This window comes from Hesperophylax consimilis, chromosome 4, assembly GCF_061612785.1.
Source record: "Hesperophylax consimilis isolate HC1 chromosome 4, BYU_Hcon_1.0, whole genome shotgun sequence".
Taxonomy (NCBI): Eukaryota; Metazoa; Arthropoda; class Insecta; order Trichoptera; family Limnephilidae; genus Hesperophylax; species Hesperophylax consimilis.
This window is the reverse complement of record NC_142839.1, coordinates 18,434,191-18,454,491: the sequence shown is the minus strand read 5'-3', so window position 1 is coordinate 18,454,491 and position 20,301 is coordinate 18,434,191. Positions and strand designations below refer to the sequence as shown.

Here is a 20,301-nt window from a genome sequence, read left to right as displayed (position 1 = left end):
CTGAAATAATAAAGAATTTATTAACTTATTATAGCTATTAATTTATTTACCTGTATAAGAAATAATTTCACAACAAAAGAAGAACAAATAAAAGCATAAAACCCTCAATTTAAAAAAAATATATAACGAAATTAACGAAAATGCCCAACTCAATTGAGATTAACATATTTTGGTATTTATTTGGTACATTATTTTTTACAATTTATGTTTTCCAGTAATGTAGGGCTCACTGGGTGGCTTGCTATATTACTAGAGATTCAGGGATGTGCCTTGTGATCTTTAATAAAATATACAGATAATTCTTCCTTTTTCTTTCTTAATGTTATGTATTCCTCCATGGTATTATATATTTTATGTTCATATTTATTTAATTATTCACGGAAAAATTAATGTACCCTTCAAGAAATATAACTTTTTTCAAGTCTATTCAAAAATACATATCAATTTATTCTTGTATAAAATTATGAGTAAGCACTTGGGTGTTAATATTTAAGAGGTTTCTATAGTCGGCAACCTCACCACTCCCGGCTATGTTGTGTGACTGGAGGTAGTGATGACAAGTACCTGGCTAAGAAGATCTGGTCACTAAACACGACTAAAGTCATTTCAAGCAACCAGAGTAATTCTGAGAGTATCTACTACACTTTGGCGCAAATAATAATGGACCTGCTATGTATTATTTTAGTTAAAATATTTATGCGTGAAATAATTGACATCAAATAATTCAAATTCAATGAGATGACTGTATATTTTTATAGTATGAGCTTTTGTGTGACAACCCTAAATATATGATATCATGAGCGTTTAATCGGTGTCCACTTGTTTGGTATTGCGGTAAGTAAATTACAACTAATTTGTAAAAGTGTCTTAACTAAATACTATAACAAAATATTCGATTTCGAAAACAAGTAGAATTTTTTTGTGGGATTTGGAATTTGCATTAACGTTTGATACTGCTGCTAGCAATTCGCGCGCTATTGTAAAAAGGACTAGTAATTCGTAAGCAGATTTTATTTTCGAAGTCTTAATATAGTGATAGGATGTGAGTTGCCTCAAAACTGTTGGATTCGTTTATTGACCATTCATTGAAAGGGTGACGCCAACGTCGCTTCCCCCCGCACAACATGGTTTGTTCACCTTACCCTTATCTACTGTCTACTGTTTCTCACATCTACATATTGTACTTAATAATATAATTGTCATTCAGATAAATTAATTATAATTTAATCGATCAGTGGCTGAGTTGACATTGCGTTTGGACCCCACCCAGGCGTAGTGTGTTCAATTCCTCGGTTGGTCCTCCATCACAACACAAGTAACATTTTCCGCTTACTGTGGCGGTAGTAGGAGATTTTCAAATATTGTAGGTTATCCTTAACTCGGGAATATTTATCTTTCTTAAAAAAAAAATAAAAAAATAACAAAGTATACCCGGCCTTGACAGGTGCTAGTATCAGTTGTATTGTTTCTATTTTACCAATCGCAGATAAACCAAATTGAAAAGGAAAAATCATTAAATGTGATGTTCGTACAATTAATTTAATTTGTCTAGAAGGGTTTCACATTTTAAATTAACGTATATGCAATGTATATTTACAATATTGCATTATTTTGTTTAAATCAGTCACAAATAAATACATAGTAACATATCAATTGATATTAAACTATCCCTTCTGAAAAGGGATATGTCAGCAGTTTAATTCCTTATTTTCCTGGTGTATCAATAATGCATAAATGTTTTTTTGTATGTTCCACCTCCTAGTGATTATTCCTGCAATTGTTTCAGGCTGCAATATAAATTCAGATACGTTAACGGAAATGCCTTTACACAACAACTTCTAGATGAACATTCAATTACATAATATTATAGTCGGGCCCATTGCCTGGTGGTAACTTCCTGCAACCAACCCGCATTCTTAAGGTTAAACGCAACGCTCGTTGTATTCTACGTGTTCACAGATGGCGTTAATTAATTAATTTTGTTTAAATACGCTTTTGCAAGGTATTGCTTTACAATATTAAGACAAATCATTTGTTTGCGCCCGTATATACGCAATATGAATATGAATCAATAGTTTTGTTCGTTTAAAGACTTAATTCTTTCGAGAAAGGCACACAAATACAATATTTTACCGATGATTCAATCCAATATTGCATTTGTATGCCTTTCTCGATAGAATTGAGTTTTTATATGGACAAAACTATTTATTCATATTCATATTGCGTATATGAGGGCGCAAACAAATAATTTGTCTTAATACTTTAATAATAATAATTTTTTTATTAATTTCTTACACAATTACAAATTAGGATTTAATACATATAAGAAATTAGGTTATATAAATTTTACAAAAGATGGTTTTAAGTATTTATACATAGAAAAAGTAATTTCAAGAAATGTGGAATTTCCAAAAAAAAATTCAGGCAGTGGTGAAAGATCTCGTCAATGTGGAGAGACTCTTTCAAGAATCAGAAGAATTTCCCTTCTGAATCTCTCCTCACTGACGCCAAATATATCAATCTCGGAGGAGATTTGGTTCAGGAGCAATATACTCCTCCCTACCGGGAGAACCATTGGCAGGTTAGTTCTGCAGGCAGGAAGATAGAATAATCTATGATGACGTTGTCTAAGATAGTCATCTGGAACATAGAGACTCACGCGCTCCAAAATGGCTGAGTTCTCAATATAGCCTCGCAGCAGTCTGAATAAGTGGGTAGCGGCATACCCCTCCCTTCTGAGCTGCAGGGAGTGAAGTCCCAGCATGCCCAGAAGAAAGTTCGTCGGGTAGAGCCATGGATAGTGGCCGTACTCCCTCATGTAAAGAAATCTTAGAAACTTTTTTTGAACCCTCTCCAACATGAGGGAGCACCCCGCCTCATGAGGATTCCAGATAAGCGAACCACTCTCCAGCCTACTGCGGACCAGGGAGAAGTATAAAATCTTCAGAGCACGGGTATCCCGAAATACTCTGACGGTTCGGAGAACAAACACTAACATTTTTAAGGCCGACTGGCACACCCCTTCGATATGAGGACGAAATGTCAACTTATTCTCATACATAATCCCAAGATCCTTTATGTTTGAAACTCGTTTGAGATTATGACCGAGCATAGTGTACCTGTGGTATGTGAGACTAAATGCTCTGGTGAAAGTCAGAACTACGCATTTCATGACATTGAAATGAAGCTTGTTTCGTTGACTCCATTCTGAAATGTTATCAACATCAGCTTGAAGGTGCAGGCAGTCCTCAAGATTTCTTATTAGAAGAAATAATTTTAGATCGTCAGCGAACAGCAGAAAGCGAGAAAAACGAATGACTTCAGCAATGTCATTAATGAAAATGGAAAAAAGAAGAGGCCCTTGGATCGATCCTTGGGGAACCCCAGAAAAAACAAGAAATTCGGCAGATTGGAAGATTCCGTGAGTGACAAATTGTTTTCTGTTCTTGAGGTAACTTTTAAAAAACTCTAACATCCGAAGTGAAAAACCCATCTGGGCAAGTTTTATGAGTAAGATATCGTGATTCACGGTGTCAAAAGCTTTGGAGAAGTCGTTGTACGAACAGTCTACTTGGTAACCTCTGACTAGGGACCTAGCAACATAGTCGGTGAAAACCATCAGGTTGGTTTCAGTGGATCTTCCTTTCCGGAAACCATGCTGTTCTGGGATAATGTATGCGTCTATCTGAGGCATAATGAATTTATGAATTAATTTTTCAAATACTTTAGCAGGAGCTGATAGTATAGCAACTGTCTATAGTTTTCGATTAAGTTTTTCGAACCATTCTTAAAAATAGGACATATTTTTGAAGTTTTCCATACTTCGGGAAAAGTTGAAGTATTTATAGCTAAGTTAAAGATAAGACATAGTGGTGTTTTTAGGAACTCGGCACACCCTTTAATAAAAAATACGGGAACGAAGTCTGGTCCGATAGAGTGCGAGTTCTTCATGAGTCTTATGGCACTCATAACGTCAGATTCCGTAAGTATACATAAATCGACGTTTGAAGCTCCTTTGGTATTAAATGTGACCGTATTATTAATGTCTAGAAGTGGAGGGTCTTTATTGTAGACCGATTGAAAATGATCAGCAAATGCGTTTGCCACACCCAAGCCACGAAATTCCTGATTACCTTTCATCATGGTGTCTTCGAGACCACCATCCTTCCGAAGAGATTTTATATAGTGCCAAAACATCTTGGGATCATGCATGATGTTTTCCTCAATTTCAGACACGTAGGCTCGATAGGCCACTCGAATCTCGCGCCTAACTAACGCTCGGTAAAAACTAAACAGATCGTATTCACTCTGAAGGCGTCCAGCTTTCCAGCGCTTATGATGGGCGTGTTTGATCTCTATATTCGAGATGACTTCTCTCGAGAACCACTTCGGATACTTGCGACCACCACTGCTTGCACGTTATACTGTAAAGCAATACCTTGCAAAAGCGTATTTAAACAAAATTAATTAATTAACGCCATCTGTGAACACGTAGAATACAACGAGCGTTGCGTTTAACCTTAACAGAAGAATATTGCAGTGTTTCACGCATGCTGTGAATTACACAAATGTACTGAAAATAAAAACAATCTTAAAATTAAATATAATTAATTCAGTAAAACCTATTTGTTACTAAAATTATTTTAACAAAAAGCGAATTAATATAGTGTGAAACTATTTTCTAGCATTCCTGTAAATTTTGGTTCACTGCTGTATTTAAGTAGGTGGTGTGCGATTCAAAAATCTGCTTTAAATATTTTATTTTGTTATACGTTTACCTCCTGATTTTCCTTAGTGCCATTATGTCTGCACTATGCCCTGTTATGTAGGTCACAAACATAATGAGGCCCAAAGAGACTAGAGTAGAAGTTACTAAAATTGTATCTGGTGATGCCATGGCGTCAAAAACACCCGCTAAATCTGGAAAATCCACTTTAAGCTGAAAAATAAAAGTTCCAATATTAGCATTTCTTTTAGTAAAATAAAATTCTATAAAAAAAGCTAAGAATATTTTAATACTCGACATTGATTCCCAGGATTTTTTGCAGAAATTTCAGAGGGAAGACGTTCAGTTAGTTTCCCCAGACTAAGCTGGGGAAAGCAGAGCTGCAGAGGCTATAGGTACTAGAAGGAAATGAGATTACGGCCTGGCCTGGAGTCTGCAGAAGCCTTGCCAAAGCGATGGGTCCCCCACACGACACATGGATAAATTTCATTGATGTTAATCTTCTTAAATTCAAAGGTGTTTTCTAATAAACTTGCCTTACATTAGTTAACATTTATTGTTTGTCATTACCGTTAATGGATACTCCATTAGCCATTTCAGTCCATCTTTGAACGCTATGTAAACAGTTCGCATTATGATATCGACGAGAATGGCTGGTACCACTACCTATAAAAAAGGTATAAAAGAAATTATTTAATTTGGTAGATATTATTGAAATATATTCCGGTTCATTCTGCCACTCCTTCCCGTTGCTGTGTGCTGATTTGACACATTTATAATTATTATTTCTATATCTTTGTAAATATGTATACTAAACACCGAGTTAATATTTTAGGGTTTGCTTAGCAATACATTTATGTATCGGATAACATAATTAAAATGTATAATTATATATCGATTGCAAGCAGAAGTGTTTTGTCGAAAAATCGTGGAAAAATGATCTTTCCGAGTGGTGCGGTCATGGTGCGGTAGTGAACGATAGGGTACGGTGTTTGGTGTTTCACTCACCAATCACATGCCACAAAGCGCGGTCAGTGTTGCCAACTCAACTACTTCAAAATATGCTAGAATGATGGGAAAAATATGCCAGAAATATGCTAAATTCCTTTAAAAAATGCCAAAAAAAAGCTAACATAAATTTTACTTAGAAATAAAATGAGTGAAATAAAATATCTTTATCTTCATCTTCTTCTTCTTCATTAACAGTAGCTGATGTGGAAGGCTGAGAGACGGAGTCGTAACTTTCTTTGGTCCCAATGCAGCGTAGTACTTCGTCAGGAACAGTGTAAGAATAACAGCACTTTCCTGCTCTCTTTAGGCCAAATCTCACGTACAAAATGGCATTCAGGGTTCTCACCGCCAAACGATTTCGGAGTTTTGTTTTGACCAGACTCATTTGGCTAAATACACATTCAATGTCCGCACTTGAATGCGGCAATGTTAAAATAGACATTGCAAACTGACATAAATCACCGAAGGGGTTATTATTAGCTGCATCTTTATATTGCATGACTTCATTCCAAAACTCTACAGTGGAAGTCAAGGATTCCCATTTAATGTGAACTATTTTTCTCCATTGAGACACCAGTTTTTCAATCGATATCATTTTTGTTAGTTAAAAAATTGGTTTTTATTATTTTCACGTTTCTGTAAAAATAAGCCAAATAAATATGCTATATGCTAAAAGCATAATAGTTATGCTAAACATGGAGTAATTATGCCAAATTTAGCATATAATGTGCTAACTTGGCAACACTGAGCGCGGTTGTCAGTAGTAGCCGGCGCACAGTGGGCTGAAAATCGCCTTTCATAGACATAGAGACTTGAATTTTCAAGGGTATTTTTTTTGGCTAGAAATGGATTCTGCTGATCATTACTATGCTATAAATGTCGTACGAAGCAATTGCGTGTACAAATGAAGGAGTTATAATTTTTTTAAGAAAAATTTGTATGGCGCCGACATTAAAAATGAGGCTATCTCTGGAATCATAAGGTTGGCCGTTCTATCCTTACACACAGATAATACTACTATTTATTTGTATTTTTTTGACATACTTCATATTGTGGCGCAAGGTGCGATTTTTTTTTTTTAAATCCTAAAGTGGAAAAAAAAATCTTTTTTTTGTTGATGATTCATTTTAATGCTTAAATGCTTTACATATGAGTATGCTTTGTCTAGTTTACAATATTTTATTTACACTGCAAGCCAAAACACTGTGCACAGTGGGCTGAAAATCGCCTTTCATAGACATAGAGACTTGAATTTTCAAGTGTATTTTTTTTGGCTAGAAATGGATTCTGTTGATCATTAATATGCTATAAAATTTTGTATGAAGCAATTGCGTGTACAAATGAAGGAGTCATCATTTTTTTAAGAAAAATTTGTATGGAACTCACATTAAAAATGAAGCTATCCCTGGAATCATAAGGTTGACCATTATATCCTTACACACAAATATACTACTATTTTTTTGTATTTTTTTCGACATACTTCATATTGTAGCGAAACTTGTGGTTTTTTTTTTAAATCCTCAAAGTTGAAAAAAAACTTTTTTATGTTGAAGATTCATTTTAATGATCAGCAGAATCCATTTCTAGTCAAAAAAATACCCTTGAAAATTCAAGTCTCTATGTCTATGAAAGGCGATTTTTAGCCCACTGTGCGGCGGTCTGCCAGCTATAATAGACGAATCATGCGTTTCATGTGTGGCCTTTTTTCCTAGTTTTCTATTACTAATACAATTTAAAAAAAAAATCCAACTAAAAATGACTTAATTCTAACTCTCTTACTAATAAACGTGTTTTAAATTTTACACAACCCTGTATCATACATAGGTTAATGGTTGTTTATCAATTGTGCAAACATTGAGAACGACTGAGTACACGGCACCGGAGATCAAGGGATTTTTTTAGTCCCGTCAAGACGGGTTAAAAACTATTGTGACAGGATAAATCAAATACTATCAAAATGAATATTCAACACTCCTTAAGAGTGATATGAAACAAAAACTAGATGAGCGCTAAGTTTGCTACAATTTATAATTAAAGATCGTTATACATACCTAATACTTATCGAGATACGTAGCAAAAAATTCAAAAGTTCCGGAAAAATATAGTTTTTTCACGTTAATGGTTTATCAAGTCTTTTACTGCAAGTCAGGGCCGGCCCAAGTCAAACGGCGTCTGGCACGACTAAAATTTTACACCACATTCCCAAAGATAAATTTGATAAATTTATTTCTCTCAGGGCGTCGAGTTAATTAAAAATATGTATAAATAAGGGAGTATGATAAACTTGTCGAATTCCGCTGCACGGTTAATACGCAAATATATATAAATTACACTTGGTTTCAATTTAATTACTACAACAAATAACTATTCATAAGGGATGGTAAACGACGCATAAAAGTTTCACTTTTCTCAATCGAAGTTAAGTTTGAGGGTTTGGAAATACGCATAGATTATTAAAATAACCCAAACTAAAACCCTAAAACTAATTAAATTTAATTGACTTAAATAGTTGTCTTCGTTAGATATTTATGTTGAAATCAAGTATTTTTTTAAAGAGTCTGCATGCAACGGAATTCGACAAGTCTACTGAAAGTATTTACTCTGAACACTTTTGTGGCCATCTTCGGGCGTTTTCGGAGTGATGCGGGCCACCAGTTGAAGTCTGCAATGAGAATGCAAAGAGCAAAGCAGAAAAACATCGAGGGTCCATCTGGCTTAGGAGTCTCTAAACACAACCCTGCGACGCAAATTTGCAACACATGCGTCAACAAGCCCGCGCTCACTATAGACAGCCATTCAAACTTCATTGTTTCTCTTCAGAATCCACCAAAATTTTTACACAAATCTTTACTTAGGGACTAGCGAAATTTGTTGGAAGCCGAACAAATGATTCATTTTAAATCTATTTTTAAATTTTAGGATATTTTTAAAAGCAGGTTTCGTAGTACCTGGTTACCTAGCTATTTGATAACGGTCGAATATAATTGAATATTTAAGGAATGCTAACTAAACTCCTCACACAAAGTCTATACCAAGGCTGCCCAACCCCAGGCCCGCGGGCCATAATGTGGCCCGCGAACGAATTATAAGTGGCCCGCGTGAACCATTTTCAAAAAACCCGCCAATCCGCCAATTTGAAAAAGTGTCGCGGGCCTGCTGTAAAACAAACAATGCCGCTTGCGCGCGGTCACCAGTGTTGCCAACGAAGGCGATATATCGCCATTTGGTCTACTCAGACCGAGAATCAGCGACGAAAAAATCTAACCTGTTGAACTTACTTTTTAAACAAAAATACACCGGTTTTAATATAGTATCTGTTGCGTCCGAAATGGAATCTTTTAGCCACCCCCCCCCCCCCATGGAATTCGAAAAATTGTCGTGGGGTATCACATATGATGTTTTTGGGTGCGCGGAATTTTTTCTCAGCGAAGTTCCGTAACAACCCCCCCCCCCCTCCCCCATGGATTAAAAATATTTGGTGGGGAGCACTCATTTTGATTTTTTTGCCGTCAGGTATTCAGTGGCCCGCCAGTGATTCAAAATCGTCAATTTGGCCCAACTGTTAAAAAGGTTGGGCAGCCTTGGTCTATACCGTATTCCACTACGACACTACGCTATCAATAATGACGTGTCTCTTACTTATGTAAATCCATATAAATAAAAATGTTAATTTGTTTGTTCAAAATCTTAAATCTCCGAAAGTTTTTTACCGATTGCTTTGAAATTTTGACACAAAGTTGCATTCGAATACGCGTGAGTTTTTATATACCTATATTTTATAGATGTCACCCACGACAGGTAAAAACATGCTTTTCTTTAAACATCTGTTGGAAAATTATACTTTTTGAAAAACAATGCGATCTGTTGGACGTAAAAGTGACTCGCGCTATTGTTTCTCTGTCTGCACAGACTGGCTGAGCCACAGCAACGCGTGATGGGGTATAGCTAGTTATCTAATAAAAAAATATCTGCGATGATTTTATTGTAGGTGGGTACCTAATGTCCATTATAGAAGGAGAAGGCTTTAGGAACCTGATAAAATAAATTTAGAGAAAATAAATCGCCAAGAAACCAATTTCAGGAAATTTACTTGGGAATACAACCTTTATTACTTCATTCATTCGATCTAAAAGGGTCACCTATTCGCCCTAGCCCTTATCGGTGTAGTTGGTAGTATATACTCGTATGTAGGAGCTATAGGCATTTAAAAATTGAGTTATTTAGATTTGTAATTGATACGTACTTCAATCTTCAATTAACTTTCATTAGATTCGTCCGGCTTCGCAATTAGCAGTTTAGTTTACATCAAAATGTTATATTTTGTGAAAAGGGAAAATTCTCACTTTTTTTAGTGTCGAAAAAAGATTAAAAAATTTATTGCGGTACTGATGGTATTTTTATGTTGACGAATAAATTTCCTATAACGATTTAAAATGTGTCATTTTTGATTTTTTGATCATTAAAATGTGTCATTTTTGATTTGCCGCCAAAATGACAAGCTAGTGAATTTTGACGTTGGCAATGATTAGGTACGTCATTGATGGTCGTTTACTGAGGCAATTGAAGCGATTGACAATTTAGACTCCATAGACAAGCGTGACCGTTTCGCTATGCGATTGGCAATCGTTGGTTCTATTGCTTCTATCTATTGAGCTCTGTGGAATTCAGTTTCACCGAGAAATTGGATTTAAAAAAAATTATAATTGGATTATATCACGATTGTCCAGAGTTATGGAAAGTAAAATTAAAAGATTATCACTATATTCGCGCACTTTAGGTACTGTTTCCGCAGATGTCAACAAAGTAACTAGGGTGAAAATATTGAAGGGTCGACTGAAGTTCCGTCAAATGCACTTCAATGCCATGAACCTAAAAGGCCATTTTTTTTTAGTAGAAGTAGGTATACACGTAGAAAAATGAGTATGGCTGATTTATTGAACTCCTGTTAAAATCGTGATGGCAATCCATTTCCTAGTAAAATATTGGCCCATTCAGAATACATCAAAATTCAAAATTAAAAAACATTTATTGCACAAAAATACAGAGTACAAAGGGTACCTATAGCTTATAGGTTACATCCTATTTCTTCCAGCTAACCCAACAAAAACACATTATAGTACATAACCCAGCAATTACATGTTAACAAATGTATGTAAATAAAAAATGAAAAACAGAGGTATTTAATTTATGAAAGGTATTCATTTAAAGTGTAGTGACATTTGTTTAAAATAAATGTTTTTAGTGATGATTTAAATTTGAGTATGTCGGTTATTTTGTTTGATGCTACGTGGAAAGTTTATACGAATATTCATTAATGGCCATGTAGTGTGGTCCTTTTTGCAATATAGCTTTGTTTGCTTTTGGGATTAATAAGTCTTCTGTGTACATTGTAGCGTGTTTATGTGTTGAGTTTTTTTGTGAGAACTTTTCTGGAGATGATCGAACTAACAGGCATAACTCCATTATATATATGTCCGTCACTGTATGAGTTATATTATGTATGTATATAGTATGAGATTTTTAAAAATTGGTCTACATGAATACAGGTGATCAGAGTTTGTAATTTTTCGTAGGCACCACTTTTGGATGATAAAAACATCTTTGGCGTTTACTGAGTTTCCCCAAAAAACTTTTCCATATTTTATCATTGAGTATACTTATACATAGGTGCCTAGAACAAAAGAAAAGCTACTGATTTTTGCTACAAATATCGGAACACGTATTCTTAACACATATTCTAACAGGTGTTCTTTTTCAGATAAATACGAGTATAATAACATGTTTCCGCCGTCCTCATGACACATTCTCGTTTTACTGATAATTTTTTTAGGAAATCTGTCGATTCAATTTGACCAAATTTTTAATAACTTTGCAATATTTTATATCAGTAAGTTTTCTCATTGTACTAACCGTACCAAACTGAACACAAATAAAAAATATCGCGACGCGTCCCTCATATTGATGTAATGACCCTCCGTACTCGGAACGCGATTGAAGATCAATAAATAAATGGAAAAATCTTCTAAAAATCGAAATTTCTTCCGTAATATAAATGTAGAATTATTTGTGATGCCGCTGTTAATGCGATGGAACGCCATTCTTAACAAATAGAGCTAATAATGCAGAAGCTTTCACGGGCGATAAAGGCGATTGTACAGGAGGAAGGAAGTGGGTGGTTGGGAGAGGGTGGGAAGGGGTCCACTTAACTCAAGTGCTGAGTGCTGCTACTTGTTGCCGGAGATGGAGGGTGGTTTCCATGGTGACGGCATACAGCCACCCCCTATCGATCCCGTTTCAGTGCAGGCTGGTTCTAAAGGCGAATCTCTCGTAGTCGTTGTTTCAATGATTTATGGTGTGATTTTAAGAGTCGGTGACGCAACTCTATTATTTCGTGGTCATACCTAGTTACATACCTACCTTGCTTTTGTGCTCTCTCGGCTGAAGTGACTCGCAATAATTGATATATTGTTGCCAACATAGAATTTAACCTTTCTGAATAAACTGTTGCCATTTCTTGGGTGGAACTGGCAGTGGAAGGATAAATATGTAGAAATGAGATCCCTAAGGTGTACGTGCGGTAAAACCATGTAGGTATGACCTTGTGGAAAATGGGTATATCCGAAAAGAATGCAAGGCTGATGTAAGCGTAATGAGTAAGATTAAGAAAGGGAGTCTTATGTGGTTTGGGCACGTTTAGCGGATGAATATCTATATTTATATAAATTTTTTTACAACAACTAGGAAATTAACCCAGGACCTCTTCCTTGCCGGGGAAGTGCTCTGACTCAATGAGCTAATTCGACCATATCAACATGCGTAATTTTTAACTGTACATAATTTTTTATTGGAATAACTTATTAACTTTAATAACTTTTGAAGGTTATGCCCATCAATATAATATATCATGGAAGGCGAAGATAATTTTAATAAATCTGAACGAAACATGAATCAGAACAAGACACAGCAAAATAATAAAAAAGCCAACAAAAGATTCCCATGTTACGAATAACCTGACAATATTTGAAAATCTAATATTGTCAGGTCATAAATCCAATATATACATATATATATATATATATTTTACGTGAACTCCACACTAAGGAAAATGGTTATTTCATCTTTGGGGATGCTATGTGGAGGGTCTTTTGTAGAAAGGAAGTAGTGAACCTGGTTCTAGAAGATGTTGTACTAAGGAGGAAACACGGATGCCGGAAAATCGTTCCACAGCTGAGATGTTAAACTCAAGAACGAATCGAATAAACGACCCGTCCTCATGTGACAAATGTCAACTGTGTACAAATGCTGGGCGCGCGTTTGGTGTGTGACGCCCGATCAAATGAACCAAATACTTGTGTCGGGTCATAGTCAGAATAACATAAGAGTGCGTATGAGACAATGCATGAATATGACTGAAGCAAGTAGTGTGTACCAAGACCGTTCAAAATCTCCTACTTACGAACCCATTTTCGGTTATAATTTTATTGTTTAGTGTGGAAAATTAAGTTATTTATAAAATGATCGAAAAAAAATTAAATATTTATGCCTGAACATCCACAAAATAAAATAAAAGGCACTTTTTGGCCATGTTTTTTTCTTGCATAAATCAAAACAGGCGGCTGGTGTTAAGCGGGAATTTAAACCTTATCGCCATCCACGTAAGGGTTGTTATTGATAGCGGCTCAATTTAAAATTTTACACGATGTAGTGCATCGCCTTAAGTAGGTATTGTACTAGTATGTAGACCATTAAACAGTTTGTTTAATTTTATGCGAAATAAAACCTTCCGGCTTAAGAATTGGTTTTGCAATTAATTTATGATTGTTTGAACTACTTCCTCCACTTTCGAGTTCATAATAACTAGCCATTTCTCAATCATTCTCAATATAAGTTCTTAAATAAATATTGAAATATACTCGGTGTACGGAAACTCGCAATACAAGCGAGAAACTGATGAATTTACATTACATGGAAAAACCAAAAAATATATTTATTTATCGATCTGATCATTTCGATGTTTTTTATTATTATTTTTTAAAACTTTTCACCTTTTTTCGGCAGTAAAAGGGGTAACAGATCTTTTGGAGCCAGGTCTACGCTTCGACGCATTTGAAATATATTATCCGGTTCAGTGCCAATCATTCTCATGGGCGGACCAATCATATGTAATTTTAATGAAGCTCCTGGCAGTGAATGTGTTAGAGAGCTGACATTAAATCCCTAGTGACGGATTTTTTTTTTCAAAAATGGCATAAAAATGTCAAATTTGGACTTGATTTACTAAAAAAACTTGGACTGTTAAAAAAAAAAAAAAAGTTATATAACAAAATCGACTCCAAATGTCATGTTACTTCACCAGTTTTCCGCTTGTACTACGAGTTTCCGGACACTCTGTATAAACTCTTATAAGCGTAATAAATGTATTGCTACTTCTTGTAGAAAGCTATTAATCATATTATGACCTACTATAGATATCAACCATATATTGTCATACTGCTATATTATGCTACCTATCGATATTATGCACTCACCTTTATTGCGCATGTACATAGGGCCTGAGGGCGTCTACGAATGTCTCACAATGGACTGCGCTGTTAACCGTTACCTAGCTTTCGGACATTACTTTTCTGCGCGGCGGCCAGGAGTGGCGCGTGGTACCGCCGCACCGAAGTGTACGTGTGACAGAGCCTATGTTCTAATACAATGATCCTCAACCTTTTTCTTCTGCGGGCCACATTCATATGTTTGTAAAGCTACGCGGGCCGCAACACTATTCTGGTATGACAAAAAATATCATGAAACCCACCACCCCCGTTTTTTTGGAAAACCATTTGAGATTTATAAAAATATAACCAAAACAGAATAATAATAGTACATATCACTTATCAGCATACCCATCGTTAAAAATTACAATAGTGAAAAAAATAAAACTCAAAAGTAACATGTATCCGAGCTTTTATTTTGAAATTAGTGTTATTTTTGACATTGGGATAAATTTTCAACAATTTTAGACATATCAAGTTTATAATTGTTGCATGCTACCCTCAATACGTCATCAAGGTGAGAATCAGAGGGTCGATTCCTGTATACGTTTTTTGCATATTTCATTTTGGAATATGATGACTCACAAAGATATGTTGATGCAAACAAGGCACAATTTTTGACAGTCTTGTATTTTTCAGGAACTAATTCCCAAAAATGGATGTACTCCTTCCCCTCTATTTTTTCTTCAAAAATTGCTTTTAGATTAGTATCGTTCTTAAATTCGATAAATTCATCAACAATCACTGCATAATCATATCCCAATGTGGCTAAGTGTGTTAAAGTTGCTGTTTCTAGGTGCCAGGGATTTTTTATAAGTAACAAAAAATTCTTGATACTACGTAAGTCCTGAAATCTGCTCTTAAATTCCTTAGATAAGGCAGCTAAATAATTTAAAAATATCTTATAGTTTTCTTCAGAAACACGTATACCATCTTGTTTAGCTTTTATTACAGTTGGAAAGTTATGCAATACTTGGTTCTCTATTTCTTCGTGGTAGATGTTCAATTTCTCTTCAAAAGCAAACACTTTATTCGCCATCTAAGAAATGATTTTATTTTCGCCCTGTAGGCCGCGATTGAGTTCATTAAGTTTTTCTGTGATATCACACGGAAGAGCTAAAAGACACCACTTAAGAATAAAACCGTTCCAGAACTTTACTTCGGCTTAGCCATCTCACCGAGGTATGTAAAAGAATGTCAGTATAGTTACTGTTTAATTCTTTCAAAAGACTTTTAAACTTCCTGTGGTTCAGTTCTTGGGCTCTAATATAATTAACTATACTTATTGCAGTCTTCATCACGGCGTCTATTTCGGAAATGGAGATACGTGCTGATAAGTTCTCTTGGTGTATGATACAGTGGAAAGATAAGAGATTTGTTAATTTATATTTCTCTTTCAATAAAGCAACAAATCTTTTTTTGTATCCGATCATTGAAGGGCATCCATCCGTGCATACACAAACCAATTTTTTAATATCAATATCATTGTATTCCAGAAATGTACTGATAGTATTGAGAGTCCGTGCCTCTGGTTTGATTTTTCATAGGAATAAGTTTCAAAAAATCTTCATGAACTGAATTGTGTCCTGTACAATATCTAACAAAAACGAAAGATTGTGATGTTGCTGAAATATCGGTGCTAGAATCAAAAGCTAAACTAAAATATTTGCATTTTTTCAGATCTTCTATGATGCGATTAAATATGTGATTTGCAATATTTTCAATGCGTCTAGCAAAGGTAGAATCAGAGAGCTGCATACTTTTGATCTGAGATATTATTTGATTTTATTACTAAATGTATCAAATAATACGTTGGAAGCACTGAGGAAACATTCTTTCACAACCTCTGCGTCGGTAAATGGTTACATATATTTACCAAGTACGTAACAAATTTCATACGACGCTCTTGTCACTACTGCGTGTTGTGATACCGCCATTGATATGATATTTTGTTGATGTTGAAAGGACTTCTTGAAGAATGTTAACTTTTCACGTCTTATTAAAGAGCCACGAGGATAGGTATCACCAAATGTTTTGTGCTTCGTGGTATAATGACGAAGAATGTTATATTTTTTCAATATAACACTCTCACAACATATCAAGCATGTGGTCGAACCACGTTTATTTGACACAACGAAATATTTTTCTTTCCATTTGTCTTGAAACACTCTTTTTTTTCGGATATTTTTCGATTGCATTTCGAAGACACTTCCGCCATTATGGGTGGGTAATTAAATTATAACAATACAATATTTTATAAGACATCAAAAAAGCTATCGTATCCGTGTTCCGCGTAATGTTTACTTTAAATAAAGCCCCAACATTGTGCCTGTGGCGCATTTAACTTTGGAGCTGTCAAAAATTTATGTATTGTCATATTTGTCTGACAAATCTTTGTTTTTTGGAGATAGATCTAGCGTGTATAGTAGCAACACTCTTATACCAGATCTGATGTTGACACGACAACGACTATCCTCTTCGGGTTTTAATGTCTGTACCTCAAAGTCGAAATCAATCTCAAATTAACGTGATATAGAATGCCAGATTTTGTAAATCATGTTCCTGATATTAAATGTATTGAGGGCCGCACAATATAGCTTTGCGGGCCGCAGGTTGATTATGACTGTTCTAATACAATTATCTCCACACTTCGAAGCAAGGGCGCTATTTGAATTCTCATAAGTTTCTACTGAATTCCATCACATTATAATGTACTTTTTTATCATAATAAGTTGATAAACATGAAAGCTGACATATATCAGAATGTGTTGCAAAATCCTAACAGCCTTTTTGTTTATGACGATAGTACTTATGGAAAAAAAATTAATTGTTTTTTTTTTAAATATTATTTTCTTTTATCACTCATTTCTTGATTTAATTTGTGAAATCCATCTTTTACGTGTATGTTAATCTTATTTAATTATTGAAGACAATATTTACGACTCTCAAATGAAAAATGTGAAAAGGAAAAATAGAAAAAGATTCTGTCGCATCTAGGAAATGAACCAAAGACCTCTTACTTTCCGAGAAGTGCTCTATCCTAATGAGCTAATTCGACCATACCAACATGCATCATTTTTAACTGTAGGTACTTCGTTTTTTATTAGAATAACATAATAACTTTGATAACTTTTGTATGTTATACCCATCAATATAATATATCTTAGAAGAAGAAGATAATACTAATAAATCTAAACAACACAGAAAAAATATAAAAAAAGGTAACGGTGTCAACAGTGGGTAGGTGATATCACTGATGTGTTAGGACTGTTAGGTGTTAGGTATTATTGGCGCCTTGGAAATTCAGCGTCCGGAGCTGCTCCAATTGCGCCCGAATAGGGCCGCCCCTGGCTGCCCCCCCATGCCCCTCTTGCCACCGCCCCCTGCCGACGTCCACGACCTTCCACTTTAAAAATTAAAATACTGATTCTGAAAGTAAAGTTGATCTTAATAAGTACTGTGTAAATAAGTATTTCGTAAACACTACAATTAGTTCAAGAGACCACAGAGGCTGCAACAAACCACAATGAAATAAATAAATTGGAGGTGAGATTCATTTGAAATCTAAACGGTAAAATACCTACACCAAATAATCACTCAACATACTAAATTCGGTTGACTGTGCGTCCCCGTAAAATCTCAAATTTGCTATGAATTTAAGTTGGAATAAAATTGGAACTGATTGTGATGTGAAGTATTTAGGTACCTACCATAATACACAGAATAAAGAAGATCACAACAAACGCCCTGTTAGCCTGTTCTAAAAGGAACATTTATTTTCATTCAAATTTTATATGGAAGCGCCTCTAGTTTTCTTCTTCATTCTTTCTACGATGTAATATTTTCAGAATATAATTTTAATTGGATTTATAATTTCTCTGCGTTAACTATTGAGTGAGCTAAGTGTCTATAAGCTTCAATAAGTTTAATATTGATAAATTGAGTATTATGGAGATTATCATTTAATTTAATAAAACATCACTCTGACCTATCCTCTACTCTATGAAGCCACAATTCACCCTAGATTTTAGCCACTTAATCATAACTGACAGTGAGCGGGTACTCGGCACGCAATTCAATAGACATTTATTGAGGCTTCAGTTGAAAGCTGAAATCAGGGCAGATTTTCATCCCATCTTTGGCCGTAGCGGGGAACCTACTACGCAAGCTATGATGCTAGGCGGTTCGCTACGAAATGAAGCAGAAGTCGTCATTCGTAGCAGTTACTGGGTAGAAAGTAGGTAGGTAGTACAGGTACATACCTAAACTAGTCCCAACGAGAGCTCGTACGGACGTCATCGAAATTTGTCCTCATCCTTCTAATGTTCGAACGAAAAAGACCAAAGGCACCAGAATGATAACGTCACTTAAAAAAATATATATTAATTTCACTGTGCACTGAACGAGAATGCATGGCTATATTTTTTTAAACTTTATTTTGAATTGTCATGCTTAAGTAAATGTACCTAATTCTGAAAATGATTATATCATTATAATACATTGAAACATGTTTATTAATTTTGTTCAAAGAATCAGCTGGTTAGATTATTAGACTGACCTGCTTTTTTATGCGAGTACCACACACGAGTCCCAACTGCTCCCAAAATTTCAGAGCCAATCAGACTATCAATGGCGTCTTCAATTGGGGTATGTTGAGAAGCTGAAGGTAGTAGTGAGGATGGGGAGGTGATAGGGAAGTGAGGTGGGGAAGTACCTGGCTATTCAGATCTGGTACCAAACACGGCCTAAACTATTTTAGAATGATCGGGGTGATTCTGACAGTATTTACGACTCTGTATTATTACAAAATAAAGCGCACGTAACAAATTATTAACTGACTAAATAATTGAACTGTTAACTCATTAAATAGCTTTATAAACTAGGGAAGGCGGAAATTAAATAATTCAAAAAAAGTAAACACGGCATAAGAGTCACAACTGCCCTAAGCCAGTGGGGCTATGACATCCTTAATTGGGGGGAGGGGAATGAGACTGGGAAGAGGAAGGTAGATATCAGTAGCGGACCATGACTTTTCGGTAAACTAGAGTGGTAAGATTGAAAATTCGACATTAATGATAAATATTTTTCTTCTTTGGGATGCTGTTCATCCTCAAATTGAAAGAATCCCGAGAATCTTGAATTGACACGAAATTTAAATAAAATATATTTTCGGATTCGGATTGGATTCTGTCTATCTCTCATTGATTATCTCTTGGTACATTGCTTCAAACTGAAGTTCAGAATAGTTATCAGCATGCTGATTACCTGGCAAAAATATTGATATCATAATTGACCTACTTAATGATTAATTTAAAATATTAAATTTATAAATTTTACAATTACAGCAGCGATATTTTATGTAGGTTATACATAATTTTAAACATTCTAAACGAGTGCTGTTTTCACAAGCTTTTACGATTTTTACAAGATATATAAGTAATTTTCAAAACAAACGATCGACTGCTCTGGGCTATTGAATTTATAATTTCAGTAGTTTTCCAATCATTTTGGAATTTTTTTAACGTATTAAACGGTTAAAATATACGGAGCGTTATCAACGGTTATCAACGATCCACAGCTCATATTGGACATGAACTTATGAGATGAAAATGGCTAAAATTATAATATACGTGCCTAATTCTTTTGGGTAGCTACTCGAATAATATATGCGCAATTATTATTTAATTAAAAATATAACAAATTGCAAAACTTTTGACATGTTTTTTTTTGCTAAGGAATTAGAACAATAACGTTAAACGATAAATACGCTACCAATTAATATCGTGTATATTTCACTATTCATGTCCGATTCCTGCTGGTGTCAGTGGCAGGACATTGATTCTGTCCGGCCCCTCACTCGTCCTTGCCCCCACCCCCACACACGCCTCTGGAAAATGACTGCTAGGTACCGAAGTGAAGCTGAACCGAATCAAAGCGGGTTTATTGCACGGCGATAGTGGCAGAGAGCGCTCGTGTCCGCCGCTGATTTCTGATCTCCCGATACAACCTTTCAGTTGACACTTA

At 35.2% G+C, this 20,301-nt stretch overlaps 1 long non-coding RNA gene across 1 annotated transcript; it reads right to left on the bottom strand.

The window, feature by feature from the left end:
- Positions 1–1,626: 1,626 nt before the first annotated feature.
- LOC149424316 (uncharacterized) lies at positions 1,627–20,108 on the bottom strand. Its single transcript, XR_016302107.1, has 4 exons — positions 20,050–20,108; positions 5,297–5,392; positions 4,779–4,939; positions 1,627–1,787 (listed from the first exon to the last, which is right to left on the bottom strand). It is a non-coding gene; the product is annotated as an uncharacterized LOC149424316 (long non-coding RNA).
- Positions 20,109–20,301: the final 193 nt, after the last annotated feature.